Below are 14,873 nucleotides of genomic sequence, written 5' to 3'. Positions count from 1 at the left end.
CGCGGAAATTGCGATAATTTGACATTTTCGCGTTCCGCGGAGAGCGCGAAAATGTCAACATTTCCGGTTTCCGCAGCTTGGCGATAATTTGTTTCTTGCTCGCGCTGTAAAATAATACATTCTCGCGCGCGCACGATCGCCTTACCTGAATCCCTGTGTTCGCCGACAAGTTTTCTTGATCCGGTCGCGTTCTCCATGAGATGTTGTATTGTTTTTAGCCATTTGCGCTGTCTCGCGACAGTTCGCGCCCGCAGTGACGTCATGCGTCGCGCGATCACTTCTTTCTTCTCGCGATCATGCACCGCGAGACAACTCAAAACAAGATGGCCGCGCCCGCAAGCAACCACATGGGTAAGTTGGCGACCAGCAACCATGCAGAAAATCTCGCGAACATGCGGGAAAAAAACTTCTGCATTTTCGCGATATTTCCGCTTGTTTGCAATAATTTTAAACATTTTCGCGATAATTTGCGAAAGTTAATTTCGCAAATTCCGCCCACCCCTATTCGTCACTCACATTTGCCATGCTAATCACCAGCATCTGTACCTCAGGGTGCAACACCCTCTGCATGATGCACATGATACACAGATAGATCCACTCCAGGGAAAGACAGACCATCCCCCAGGCCCACAACACCAGCCGTGTCAACTTCTGCCCCGCCCTCTACTGAGCAAGTACATCCTAACTCCTGGGAAACTTGTCCACATCCAGGCTGCATGTGCACACCTCAGCTTCAACATCCCGCGCCCCAGCCACATCAACGTCCACCAGAGATAGCTGCAATGGATCACTGTGTGCTGCAGGATGACCTTCAGACTCCTCACCCACACTCAGGAAGCAGGCCACAACCCCAGACCCCAAACCAACCTTGGCCGTCTGTCATCCGAGACCCCATTGTGCCAACTCCGTGCATCCAACCTTGCCCTGGCCCCCATTCTTCACATCCACCGTACTCCAGCATGCAGGACATAGTTCTCCCACCTGGCAAGACATACCTGCTACTCCCTCCCCGGCAACATCCACATGAGCCATGACCTCTACGCCTTCAGGATACTCTTCCCAATTGGTCTGTCCGCACAGTAATGCATGCCCCCCCTCAGCAGCTTGAGGCCCTCACGGGTGAGTATTGTGCTCCATGTCTGTGTAGTATGATACATTGTGACCCATGTGTGTCCTGTCCCAGACTCAGATTCCAGGGTATGGATGGCTGGAGTTAGTTCAACACTCATGCATAGTTTGACATTTCCCCACACGGAGGTTGTGTACTCATGCAAAATGAATGCAACATGCAATTGTAGAAATTAAGATTTATTCTCGGTGGGGGGCCTGTTTAGTGTGGACAAATAGGTGCTATACAGTGTGCATGGAATCCAAAGTTCACAGGGGGAGATGGGATCCTTGTCATTTGGAGTCATCAGAGTCCAGACCACAGTGTTGGTCATCATTGGCCAGACTGTGACCAGCAAGTCCATGTGGCAGAGAATGTCATTGGATGAGGTGCTGCTGTTGCACATGAGGGCCTTGTGCCAGGCCAGGTGACCTGGGAGATGTGGATGGTCCGCTGCATCTCACGGTCTTTTCCGTGGATGGCCCACCTTCCTTGCGGGACCCTCATATGCAGGCCTTGACGATGCTTGTGATGCTCCGTCGGACGAATACTCCCCCTCCTCCCTCCCTGTGGCTGGTGCTGGTCTTCGCCTGGTGGCACAGGGAGGGTTGCCCATGTTGTCGGCGATCTGACGGAGTGAACGGCTTATGTTCGTTTGCACCGCCAGGAGCTCAGCCAGTCTTGCCTCCATCCGTCCTTGGTGTTGTTGTTGACTGGCGTGTTGCTCGGCCTGCTGGTTCTTAATCTCGTTGAGGGTCCCCACTACCTGTCTGATGCCCCTGGTGTCACGCCGGTATGTCTCCAAGATGTGGCGTATGTGTGACATACCGGTTCCCTCAGCTGCCTGGTCAGGTTCGCGCCTCTGCCTGCCTCCACTCCCACCACCCCTGCCCACACGAGCCTGGCCTGCCGTTGTGGGCACATCGGGTCTACGGGACCCCTGAGGGATGCCATTTTCAGGGTTGTCTGCCTCCTCCTGGGTGGCCGGAGAACCTTGTCCCTCCAGGTCAGACTGGCTCAGTTGTTCTGTGCGGGCAGGGCTCCTGGGTGTCTCCTGGGATGTGGCAAGAATGGGGGTGGTGGCTGGCACAGATGTACCTGACGCAGGTGCTGCGGCAGGGGCTTGGGCACCAGAGGGTCCAGGTTGGTTGGGGTCATCCACAGAGTGCTGAGAGTCGTCGCTGCCGGTGGGATCATCTTCCTGCCGAGCCTGGGCCTGTGATTGTTCCCCCCCAGTGTTGGGGGAGATCTATGACGTTGCCCTGTGTGTGAGAGAGAGACAATGTTAATGCTGTTTCATGCGACATCCATGTTTCATACATGTTCTGGTTGCCACAGTTCCTCCAGGTAGTTGTATGTGCCTAGCATTCACATCAATGTTCACTTGTGGATGGGTATGTTGCAGGGGACTGATTGAAATGTTATCCAGGGTCTTTGACATGTCGTATTTGGCCTTGGATGCTTTTTTGGCTGTGGCTTGATCTTGTTGTGTCACATGTCCATTGTGAGAGTGTGTGACTCCATTGGCTGCCCCGGGGGTGTGTGCTTGTGTAAGGGGTGAGTGATCATCCCTCAGCCCGATGCTGTTCAACATCCACATGGCCCCCTCACACAAGTGGCCCGCCACCACAACCTCAAAAACCTCTTTTACGCCGACGACACCCAGCTCCTCCTCTCCCTCACCAAGGACCCTCACACCGCCAAGACAAACATCCACGAGGATCTGAGGGCCATCGCCAACTGGATGCAGAGCGGGCATCTGAAACTGAACTCGGACAAGACGGAGGTCCTCATCCTGGGACCCACACGCTCAGCCTGGGACAACTCCTGGTGGCCGATCGCTGTGGGGACATCACCGACACCCACCAAACACGCACGCAACCTAGGATTGATCCTCGCATCCTCCCTCTCCATGTCCAAGCAAGTCAACGGCGTCTCCTCCTCCTGCTACGACACCCTACGCACGCTCCACCGGATCTACTGGTGGATCCCGACTTAAACGAGTAGAACAGTGACACAGGCCCTTGTCAGCAGCTGACTGGACTACGCCACTGCACTCTACGCAGGACTCCCATCCACACACCAATGGCGGCTATAACGCTTCAGAAACGCCTCGGCACAACTGATCATCAATGCCCCCCGCCACAGCCACATCACCCCCCTCCTGAGAGACCTGCACTGGCTCCACATCGACAAGAGGATCACCTGGAAGCTCCTCAGCCACGCACACAAGGCACTCCACACCGCAGGAGAAGCCTGCCTGCACATCAGACTCAGCTTCTACACCCCCACCCGCCAGCTCCGCTCCGGCATCCTCGCCCTCGCAACTGTCTCCCGCATCCAACGTACGCCCGCCTGCAGCAGATCCTTCTCCTACCTCGCTGCCAAGACCTGGAAGACCCTCCCAACCCACCTATGACTGACGCAAGATCTACTTGCCTTCAGGAGACTCCTCAAGACCTGGCTCTTCGAGCAGTGGTGGAACCCCCCCCCCTGCGCCTTGAGACCCTGACAGGTAAGTAGCATGCCTTACAAGTACCCTGATCGATTGTTGGTTGATTGACGGTGCCTGCTGGTGGGTGTGGTGTGATTTGGCAGTGGGTCTCCCAGGTGATGTATCTGTCCCACCATGGCGCATGCTGCCATGTCAGTGAGTGTGAGTTCCTGTCCTAGATTTCTGAGCTTGTTGTGTTTGAGTTTGCAGTTGTCACAGGAGGGCCTTGTGCTGCCTACCGCAGGGCCAAGTGTCAGCTACTTTGTCAGTACTTTGCTAGTCCCTGTGCATTGTACGTGGTGCATGGGTATGTACCTGGGCTATATGGGCTGAGGGCAATGGTGTCTGCTTCTGAGTTGTACAATATGTTTAGTGATCCCCACCCTCCCAGCATCCCGGACATCCTGTCTTGGGTTTGTGGTTTGTGTAGGCTGGGACATGGCATGGCCTTGCTTTGTGAATGGGGCATACTCATGTTAGTGGCATGAGCGTTGTTTAGAGTGTGGTTGTATCAGGTGAGGGCTTGGGGGTAGGTGAGAGCATTTGTTGTAGTTGGGGTGTGGATGCCATTCCCCCATGTTACGTGAGTTGTTTGTGTACTCACCAGGCTCTCGAACTCCTTCGACTCCGTGTACTCCCACCGGCGGAAGCAGGGCCATCACCTTCTCCTCCCAGGGATGGTAATGTACCGGTCTGCGGGGCAGCCCACCTCCTGTGATGTTACTCGTTCATTTTGCGCTTGACTGCCCTGCGCAGATCGTACCACCTGGCTTGACATTCATTCCTGGTCCTTCTGATAGGAGCAACAGCATTCACCCGATCGACGATCCTCTGCCACAGGCTAGTTTTTTGGGATATGCTGGTCTGTCTGACCAATGTTCCAAAGAGCTGTGGCTCGACTCTGATGATTTCGTTGACAAGGATGTCCAGCTCCTCCCTTGTGAACTTTGGATTCTTGTCAGTGGGCATGGTGTGGGGTGTGGGTGTGGATGGTTGTGGGTGTGTGGGTGTGAATGTGTAGGTGTGTGTGTATGTGTATAGGGGGTCTGTGTGAAGGAGGTGTGTGAAGGTGTGTAAGTTAAGGTGTATGGGTGCAGTTGTTTGTGTGTGATGTCTGTCAGCAGTGGGTCTGTTGCAAAGGCTCATGGTTTGTGATTGTGGTCCCTTTTTATTGGTCTATTTGTGGGTGTGGCTGGGTTTGAACTTTTGGTGGGTGTGTTATAAGAGGTGGTTGTGAGTTTGGGCCTCTGTTTGACTGTTTGGATGTGTCAGGTCAGTCTTTTAGTTGTTTTTTGTCTTGTAGACGTGTTTTGTGGTGTTGTGCGAGTCAAATTGACCCTCCTTGTGCTGTTTTACAGTGTCCTGGTTCAGTACAAGTCGTTAACGCGTATACAAGGTGCGTCCATAGCTATGTTGTTGTACAATGATCACATATGCAATGGTGTTGTACGATTCGTACATACGCGATGCTGGGGTATGGTGTTGGGGTACGGTGCGTCCAAGTACGGGGCTGGGGTGGGGGTACGGGGCGTACATACGCGGGTGCTGGGGTGGGGGGTACGGCGCTTACATACGCGTGTGCTGGGGTACGGCGCATACATGCGCGGGTGCTGGGGTGGGGGGTATGGCGCGTACATACGCATGTGCTGGGGTAAAGTGCGTACATATGCAGGTGCTGGGGTGGGGGGGTACGGCGCAGACATACGCGGGTGCTGGGGTATGGCGCGTACATGTGCGGGTGCTGGGGTGGGGGGGTACGGCGCGTACATATGCGGGTGCTGGGGTACGGCACATACATGCGCGGGTGCTGGGGTGGGGGGGTATGGCGCATAAATATGCGGGTGCTGGGGTATGGCGCATACAGGCACGGGTGCTGGGCTGGGGGGGTATGGCGCCTACATACACGGGTGCTGGGGTACGGCGCGTACATGCGCAGGTGCTGGGGTGGGGGGGTACGACGCGTACATACGCGGGTGCTGGGGTACGGCGCGTACAGGCACGGCTGCTGGGGTGGGGGGTAAGCGTTACAACAAACAATTGATGGACGGAATGCTGACAATGCAGACATTCTCCCCCAGTCAAGAGATCTGGGTTAAATCCATCGTTCTTTTGCCCACTACGCCACCCCAGTTTAGACTTGGCCATATGTAAATCAGTCTTGACCCTGTGCGTCATGGGAACAGTCCAGCCCGAACTGCCAAGCCATGTCTTCCCTGGACTGGAATCAAGCATCCTAGGACCGGTTTCTGGCTATCAGCCGTCATCAGCCAGGATAGCTGGACTCCAGTGGGGTGGGGGGTATGGCGCATAAATACGCGGGTGCTGGGGTACGGCGCGTACATGTGCAGGTAGGGTGGGGGGGCCATACGACTCGTACCCCGGGCCCAAGTGTACCCGGGGTAGTGGTCGTACAAAGTTCGCTCCGTACAGAACGTTTTCCATACGCTTGTGTATTCGGGACGCCAGTACGGATCGGACTTGTGCACTCGGACTTCAGTTTTACGACTCGTACGTAAATCTGGCCGGGGACGTCTCGTAGACTTTTCCTGAAGCAATTTGTATGTATTTTTACGGTACGAATCATACTTCGCCGTTTGTACGGGACTTGTACGACTCGTACGTAAAAAAATACGGATACGAGTCGTACGGGAAATAATTTTACCCGATCGGAATCGGCACCTCAGTGTTTCAATACTTTTCTACTTAGATGTGTCAGATTTAAATATTGAGAAACATTGCATACACAAATCTGCACATTTATCTGTATCACACCATATAGCTCACTAATTCTTCCAACTACATGCAAACCGTGTGTGACAGGTTACATATATAATTCAACAGATGGGTTTTAAAAAGTACATATTCCATCACTAAAACTGGTAAATACACGTGTTCCTGGTTGAGTACAACGATTCTCCCTGGATGATTGGAAGAGTGCCTAGATAGTGCGTAGGTTATTCCCTTAGAATATAGGTAGTGCCTGCATGATTCCCTGAGTATGTAGGAACTACATCAGTGGTTCCATATCTGTATAGTTAGTGCTTTTGTGTTTACATGACTATATTGATACTATCTGGGTGATTGGATGAACACATGGGTGTTGCCTGCGTAGTTCAATGAGTACATTATTAGTGCTTGTGTGATTGGAAGAGTGCATGTGCAGTGCTTGGGTGATTGAATAAGTCTAGATATCACACTTGATATATAATTGCATACATGGCTCTCTAAGAGCATAGATTGCTCTGTTACTCAGTGTGCACATGCATCAGTAAGTTTCTAAAACTGAAAACAACAATTCTCACTTTTTCAAAGCACAACCCCTTTTCTTAGTGGCATACCTACATCATTTCGTAAATATTTTCTGTGTCTTCAAAACATGTATTCAGTATTTCTCGAAGAAAATTTACATACCAGGGGAAGCCAGCACAAGAACTGTCAAGAGACATTCTGAACAATTAATCCTCCTCAATTTTAAAAATAGCATATTTAAAGAAATACACCAGCCTCACCATATACATTACATTTTCAACAGTATTAAGGAACATAGATCACCATGGAGACATATATGTGATTTCATAATGCCCTGATTGCTAAAAGGTTGTTAAAAATTGGCGACAAAGATTTAACCATCATTGGAGTAGCCTAATTCCTTAGTTGGTCTTGGGCTATCAGGGAAAGGAGCGGAGGATCGTAGCTCAACATAGCTTCCTTCCATTTTACTTATAAGCTGATCTTATGACCATTTTATATTTTAATGAACTGTATTTACTATATTGTAAATATGATGTTATTAATCTCGATCGTTGTATTTTAAATTTTAAATTCCCTTGTATAGCATGTCTTTTAAGATGAATAATCATAAATAAAGACTTTCTGAATGATGATGATGATGATTATTTCATAATGGATATACACTTTCATGCCATCTTTTAAAAAATAGGTAGTTCTCTGCATCTTTAAGTAAAATCAAAAGAGTCTCATCATACAGATAAATATCTGCAACCACAAAAAACATATATCAACAACTAAGTATATGCAAACTGATCATTTAAGTTAAAAACCCCATTGACAAACACTTCCTAATACATACCTAACAAGTATTACTACTTTATGATTTATATACAGACGCAGCACATTTTCTTATCTTTTGTTTCTGACTACACTACTCCTGTTTAATAATGTGACTAAAACTCCCTAAACTCCCACAATGCAAATAATATAAACATATCTATTTTGCACATAATTCTTAGACAATTAAAACATTTTCATTTTTAAAGGCATTGGTCATTGTAATTTTCAACGGTACTAACATCTTAAACACATACCTGTGGCCAGATACAGTTCATCTAATAAATATTTTTTTACATCACTGTGATACTCTTTTTAATCAAACTCCCATAGACATGGTCATTTCTAATGTACATTTTTAAATAATTAAAAAGTTATATGAATACCAGTGAATTGAGTTTGTAGATTATATGGTGGTTTTAGCTCTTTCTGGATAGTTTTGACACTGTTAATATTTGTAAAAACTAAGCACAAGAATGGTACGTAACTCTCATAGAATGCAACTATAAAATGGCAACCTCTTCAACTTTCCACTCTTTTATTATGAGAAAGGCAGCAAATTAAATCATGTCTTTCATTTTAGACTACTGCATCCCCACTAGTGAATGGTTAGCATCTGTTAACCCTTTCCCGCTGTTTAAAAATGAGGTTCCTGTCTCCGCATGTTCACAATATTTTCACGATCATTGTGGAATAATTGTGAAAAAAAATGGGAGTCCAAAACGATATTTAACAGTTTATTACATAGTCCTGAGTTAGAAAAAAAAAATCCATTACTTAAATTGTGTCATACCTCCTCAACTTAAAAAACAAATGTTCTGTATCTTTAAAACTCTCCCCCAATACACTCTAAGCTCAGTGTAAATAGCAACTGAGTGGACCCAGTAGGTCACAAGTTCACAGCACATTCTAGAAGGAACCTGCTACTTCCAAGTGAGATATAGCAGGTGTGGTTTACTCTGCAGATTCAAAAGTATATTTATGTCTGTATTACATATAATTGTTTAAGTAACAGTCAATAATAGGACTTCTTGCTAAGGCATCCAAAACACTAGCTAAAAGAAATTATTCACTTTCATGCTGACAGCATCCAAAGGAATATATATATATTTTTAAAACACCTCCATTTTTAACAGCGTTTCGTTTGGAAAAATATCTCATTTGTTTCCAGCCTTCTTCTGACTGCTATTGCTCCTTCACTTCGTAAAGCTTAGAGTGTGGATTGTGGGCCACAGTTCTGTCTATTGGGCTAAAGAGGCTGCAAAAAACAGGTATTGACAGGGACTTGGGCTTACCAAATCTGGAGATTACTTGGTTTTGCCAGAGAGGGTTTAAGTTACATCAGTTGCTGGCTTAGGTTAAATCCATTGTGGATTGTCGAGCTCCTTACCTCATAATTGTGCACTATGGTGGCAATAACCTAGGCACACTGACTGGGGTACTGCTAGAAATCTTAATGAAAGATACCGTTGCAGAACTCATGTCACTTTTCCCTAACACTGCCTTGGTGTATATAGGCGAAAGAATAATTAAGGCCTCCGATTCTCACACAGAACTCTATAACATATTAAAAGAATTTACCAGTCCCATATTATGCCAGTGCAAACACCCTGCCTCAGAGGATTGGGTGGACATTTTTTCCACTTTCTTTGAGGAAAAGATCAATACCATCCGTAGCCTCTTTCCAAATCGCCATGTGAACACTTGCACTATCAGTCCGACTGTGATCACACATCCACTTCAAATATTTTAATCAAATTCACTGAACTCACACAAGTACTGCCATCTCTAAGATCAAATCAGGCTCCCCCGCTGACCCAGTCTCAGCTTGCATCCTGTCCATTATCGGACCAGCTCTTCTTGCAGGCCTTACTGAGCTCTTCAATTTTTCCTTATGTCATTCAACGGTTCCCATAAAATGGAAAGCGGCTATGGTCAAGCCTATTTTAAAAAAGCCCACCTTGGACCCCAAGGAACCAAACAACTACCGGCCCATTTCCCTTCTCCCTTTTTTCGGGAAAGTCTTGGAGTCCCTAATCAACAGGCATCTCTCAACTTTCCTTGAAAGTAAGAAACTGTTGGACCCTTCCCATTCTGAGTTTCGGGTGGCTCACAGCACGGAAACATCATTGATAGAGGTAGTTGACAACATCAGACTCTCCCTGGACTCCGGTCAGTCAGCCATGCTGGTCCTACTCGGTCTATCAGCTGCCTTTGACACCATCTCCCACGGGACGCTTGTTAATCATCTGTGGGAGATGGGAGCCAGGGGTGCTGCCTTGAAACGGCTTAGGAGCTACCTAACTGATCGATCTTCGAAGATACATATTGGTACCTTTGTCTCTCGCCGTCAAGGAATAGACAAGGGAGTACCCCAGGGTTCCATTCTAAGCCCCACACTTTAAACCTATACGTGGCCCCCCTAGCTACAGTGATCAGATCGCATTGGTTTTGACACCATGTCTTATGCAGACCACACGCAATTACTGATTACTTTTGGCCCTGATCTAACAACACCAAACTCCGATTTATGAATTGCATGACTGACATCAACATCTGGATGCAAACCAATCACCTGCAACTTAATGCAGTAAAACAGAGATCATTCTTTTTGGGAAAGCTCAAACTTTGTGGTCCAGTGATTGGTGTCCTCCCAATCTCAGCCCTTGTCCATTTCCCAAAATGGTAGTCCGCAACTTTGGGGTGATAATCGATAACAACCTGTCTATGACAGACCATGTTAATCATGTGACAGGCATTTGCTATGGACTAATGCGTAGTCTTTGCAAGATCTTCCAATGGATCCCAGTTGTATCCAGGATGCTGTTGGTTCAAGGACAAATCATCAGTCGGCTTGATTATGGAAACGCCCTGATGGCCTCCATCAATGCAGAGCTCCTTACAAAACTCCAGGTGCTACAAAACACAGCCGCCAGGCTTGTATTCAATCTACCCTCATGGTCCCTGTCGACATCAAGTCTGAGAGCTCTCCATTGGCTCCCCAAAAGGAAACGCATCCATTTTAAGATCAGTTGCCTGGTCCTCAAAACCATCTATGGTAACGGACCTTGGTATATTGTCAGAAAACTCAACTGGTATCAACCTACCAGACACTCAGGTCCTCAACCAAATATCTTCTCTCCCCCTTTAAGATTCATACCGCCAGGCATGGCGACAGATCCTTTTCATACGTTACCACTACTTTATGAAATTCGCTCCCATTGCAGTTAGATATGGAAACCAATCACAGTCAATTTCGTAAATTTCTAAAAACCTGGCTGTTCTAATCCTTCCTGCTGGCACTTTCCATTCTCTTTCCTTCACGCTCTAGGGTTTAGGCTTGCGGCTTGAGACCCCAGGGTGATATGTGCACTTAACAATATCCTATGGCTATGACTATAGTGTACTCTAATATATGCCAAAGACAAAAGTTATATACATACCAGTTAATTGAGTTTGTAGATTATAATGTTGTTTTAGCTCTTTCTGGATAGTTTTGACATTGTTAAGATTTGTAAAAACTAAGCACAAGAATGGTACACCACTCTCATATAATTATAAAGCAACTATAAAATGGCAACCTCTACACTTTTCCACTCTTTGATCATGAGAAAGGCAGCAAATGAAATCATGTCTTTCATTTTAGACTACTGCTTCTCCACTTGTGAATGGTTAGCACCTGTTAACCCTTTCCCTCTGTTTCACAATGTGGTTCCTGTCTCCACGTGTTCACATTGTTTTCGCGATCATCGTGAAATAATCACAAAATAAATGGGAGTCCAAACCAATATTTAGATTCAGTTTTTTAAAATTTAAATATTAATCAGCAGTGTACTACATAGTCCTGATTTGGAAAATACACTTTGTCATTACTTAAATTGTGTCAAAACTCCTCAACTTTAACTAAAATGTTCTGTTTATTGAACACCCTTCCCCAATACACTCTAAGCTCAGTGTAACTAGCAACCCAGTGGATCCAGTAGGTCACAAGTTCACAGCACATTCTAGAAGCAACCTGCTACTTCCAAATGAGATATAGCAGGTGTGGTTTACTCCACAGATTCAAAACCGTATTCATGTTTGTATTACATTTTTTCTTAAACAACAGCCAAAAATAGGACTTCTTGCTAGTGCATCCAACACATTACCTAATTTTATTCACTTTCATGCTGACAGCATCCAATGAAATATATCTTTTTTTTAAGCACCTCAATGTAACTGCTTTTGATTTGGAACAATACCTCATTCAGCTCCAGCCTTCTCCTGACTGCCGTTGCTCCTTTACTTCAAAATGCTTAGAGTGTTGATTGTGGGCCACAGCTATGTGTATTGGGCTAAAGAGGCTGCGAGAAACAAACGTATTGACAGGGACTTGGGCATGTCAAATGTGGAGATTACTTGGTTTAACCAGAGAGGGTTAAAGTTACATCAGTTTCTGGCTTTTGTTAGATCCATTGTGGATTGCCGAGCTCCTCACCTCATGATTGTGCACTATAGTGGCAATGACCTAGGCACATTCACTGGGGTACCATTAGAAATCCTAATGAAAGATACCGTTGTAGAACTGATGTTGCTTTTCCCTCACACAGTCTTGATGTACTCTAGTATATGCCAAAGACAGAAATGTGGTCAAATCAATTCTGTCCACAGATTGACTTGGCCAGGAAACATGCTAATACAACAATTTCTGCTTTCCTCTGAGACCATAATATGGGCTGTATCTATAACAACAATCTGCGTTTTGACATGCATGTAATATATAGAAGTGATGTATTTCACTTTACAGACAAAGGGAACAGGGTATTTCTAAGCAACCTAAAACTCTTCATTCAGTCTTATCTGTAGCTGCCTTATACACACGCTCAATACAAAGGCTCTTGTCAGAGCCACTCAAGAGGACAACATTGTGTTAATTTTATTGCCAAAGAATTTTTTTTGAATCGTTGGAATCTGCAATGACTTCGCGATGACAGTGATCACATTGCCAAATTGCAAAACAAAAGCAGACATTCAATGACCCCCACTTAATTCAAAAATGTCGACTTAAAAAATGTATTGTATTACAATACACACATTACTAACCATATCAATGCTTTAAAAACATCTGCACCCATAATTTTCTAGTAAATATTTTAAGAAACTGTTTAAACCCTACTCTATTTGAGGTAGCTGTTTGCGCTATAGAAGTACCATTATTATTATTATTATTATTATTATTTATTATTACTTCCCATTTTTGCAATTACACCTAGAGTGGCGGCGGCTTCGATAACCGTGACGATCGCACCTTTCTTAGGGGGTGAAAAACCCATATATTCATACATTTTACAGTATTTTAGACACTAGAGGTTTATTACTGCACTGTTTAAAGTCATATTTTTGTAGGGAGTTTGTATGAAAGCAACCATTTAAACTGATTTTCCATTCTCTTTGTGATGCCGGTAGTAGTGATTATATCGGTATGCTGCAATCGCCACAAATACGTTGCAAAATGACAAAACAAATGCAGATATTCAATAGCCACTACCACATTAAAAACCTATAACTGCAAAATGAAATATAACCAAGACAATAAGAACATTAGTGTCTAAATGACTGTATAATAGCATGTACAGCTCCCTTCATAGAAAATCATAATATTCAATTACTCAATACATTTCTAATAATTGCAATTCATCTGTTGCAGAATACACCAAGGATTGTAATCACTCTTCAATGAGAGTGATTACAATTTTAACTTGTAACTACTTTTTTAATTTCACATGTATTATATGAAATTTTATGTGTTTTCACTTCATTCGTGATGTAGTTTATGTATTAATTTTTGTATTTTCTGTCTTTGTTATACACTTTGTAGAGTTGATTTCCTAGCTTCATTAGATGATGCAAATGTATTTGTTATATTCAATGTGTGATAAAAAAGAAAATTGACCTATACCCTATATGCGATAAATATTGCAATTGTTTTACCTGTTAAATGAGATAATAATAAATAAAATAAATATAGAATAAAAAAAATACCATAACTACCTTGTTTACACATGGCCTTCATTGTGTAATTTTATTACATTTTATTGGTTGCCAAGGGGTTTTTCATTGCATTAGTGAGTGACTGACTGAGTTCATAAGTCTCTGAGAGGGTATTTGACTGAGTGTGGGAGTTTCTGTATGGGTGTGAGAGTCAATGTATAAGTGTCTGAGTGGATCTGTAAGTGGGTTCATGAATGTTTCAGTGGGTATGTGACAATATATGTGAGTGGGTCTGTAAGTGGGTACGGGACTCTCTGAGTGGGTTTGTACATGGGTTCCTGACTCACCAAGTGAGTTTGTACGTGGGTGCATGAGTATCTGAGTGGGTCTGTGAGTGGGTGCATGAGTGCCAGGTGGGTCTGTGAGTAGGTGTAAGAGTCTCTAAGTCAGTATGAGATCGAATGAGTCTATGAGTCTATCTCTAAGTAGGTGCATGAGTCTCTGAGTGGGTCTGTACATGAGTGCGGGACTCTCTGAGTGAGTCTTTAAGTGGGTGCATGAGTATCTGAGTGGGTCTGTGAGTGGGTGCATGAGTGCCTAGGTGGGTCTGTGAGTGGGTGTTAGAGTCTCTCAGTAGGTATAAGACTGTACACATGAGTCTATGACTTAGTCTCTAAGTAGTCTCTAAGTAGGTACATGAGTCTCTGAGTGATGGGTGTGTTGCTGTCTGAGTGAGTCTGTAAGTGGGTGTATAAGTACATGAATTGGTTTGTGAGTGAGTGCATAAGTAGCCGAGTGGGTTTGTGACAGGTTGTATAAGTGTATGAGTGGGTATGTGAATGGGTGTATAAGTGTCTGAGTGAGTTTGTAAGTGCATACATGAGTGTGTGCAAGTAACCAGCGAGTGTGTACAAATATATATATTTTTTATATAGTTTCATTAAAGTTCACGATGACTTTGCGGTAGTTGCAACGTCCCCATGATGGTACACAAGAGACATGCTAGCGATTGCGGAGGCGTTATGAATGTCGTGTGTGATTAAAAAAATCTTTTTTGGACACGTAACTTAAGTCACTAACACACCCTTTCCCACAAATTTTCAGCCTTGGGACCATTCACGAATGATAAAATCGTGGCTCCAACTTTCTATTCAGGTTGCGTCCAGCCAATCACAGCATTCCCAATGGCGCATGCATCCACGATTAGTCACGAAACCACTGTGAAATATCTCA

The sequence above is a fragment of the Triturus cristatus genome, chromosome 7 (genome assembly GCF_964204655.1).
Source record: "Triturus cristatus chromosome 7, aTriCri1.1, whole genome shotgun sequence".
In the NCBI taxonomy this organism is placed as follows: Eukaryota; Metazoa; Chordata; class Amphibia; order Caudata; family Salamandridae; genus Triturus; species Triturus cristatus.
Note: the sequence above shows the minus strand (reverse complement) of the source record.